The 1,067-nt window shown below is 46.2% G+C and overlaps 1 protein-coding gene across 1 annotated transcript in view; it reads right to left on the reverse strand.

Annotated features, from left to right (window-relative positions):
* LOC101864702 overlaps positions 1-1,067 on the reverse strand; it is a gene marked incomplete in the record, with an annotated part of 31,662 nt that overhangs the window by 27,039 nt on the left and 3,556 nt on the right.

The following is a 1,067-nucleotide window of genomic DNA, read 5'->3' on the forward strand; positions in this document are numbered from 1 at the left end:
GGCCCCAAAAGAAAAGAAATCCATACGCGAAAATCAAACTCTCGTCTTTTGCCCGCAATTACAAAACGTCTAACCGTTACACCATAGACGCTGGTAACATGACACCAGACCGTCTGGTATACGAAAAGGCGCAGAAGCTGCCAGAACTTTACAGCTTCAGAAGACTTTATAAACATGCACAGATTGAGGGCATGAGAGACAACATACAGGAATCTTTCAATGCATTTCCACTCTCCGTCGGACGTTATTGGTGATCACTGCTTGCACAGCACTTCTAATATTTGAAAGCATGCCTTTGCGCCAACCCCAAACACAATCTTTTTTTACCTTTACGTTTAGTTGAGCATGATAGACAGCTTTCTTTCTGCTTGATCCATTCCTCCATACACCCTTTCTACTGCTGCCCAGAGCTTTCTCCTCTCCCCCACCCCACCCCCTCTAGTCTCCTCCCTCTACATCCATGTATGACACCTTGTATGTACACACTTTGTTCTATTTGGACACTTTAACGCTTTTAGCACCACAGTATTTACCGCGGCCGGTGGGCGTTATCCTAACGGATTTGCGCAAACTGTCGGCACGCGATCTCCGCCTTGGAATCGATGGAAGACCACGTAAGAACGTGACCCGTTCAAAGACCGAGAGAGCACTCACGAACGACCTGGGTTTGCACCCACAGAGATATTACGTGCACTGAAATCTGCTCAAGCCGACGACAAATAAATCATCGCGTGGTCGCCGAACGCAAATCTCCTCCAGGTCCCCTGAAGCGTTTGTAAGAATCAAGCAATCGACGTTCATCGATGTTTCCGGGGGTTTTCTTTTACAACAGACAGTTCCGAGATCCTGATCGCTGTTTTCGCTTTGATTTTTAACTAACTTTTCTTTGGATGCTTTTGTGTTGTTTCCTAGAACAAATAACTGCTTTGATCTTTTTATTTAGACGATGAACTCAACATGGCGTTTGAATCTGTGCGCATTGTGAAAGAAGCAAACAGACATTGATAGGGTTGTGCTGTGTCGTCACAGAGAATCGATCACGGACAAATCACAGGGGTGGGGGGGGG

The sequence above is a fragment of the Aplysia californica genome, unplaced genomic scaffold (assembly GCF_000002075.1).
Source record: "Aplysia californica isolate F4 #8 unplaced genomic scaffold, AplCal3.0 scaffold00439, whole genome shotgun sequence".
Lineage (NCBI taxonomy): Eukaryota > Metazoa > Mollusca > Gastropoda > Aplysiida > Aplysiidae > Aplysia > Aplysia californica.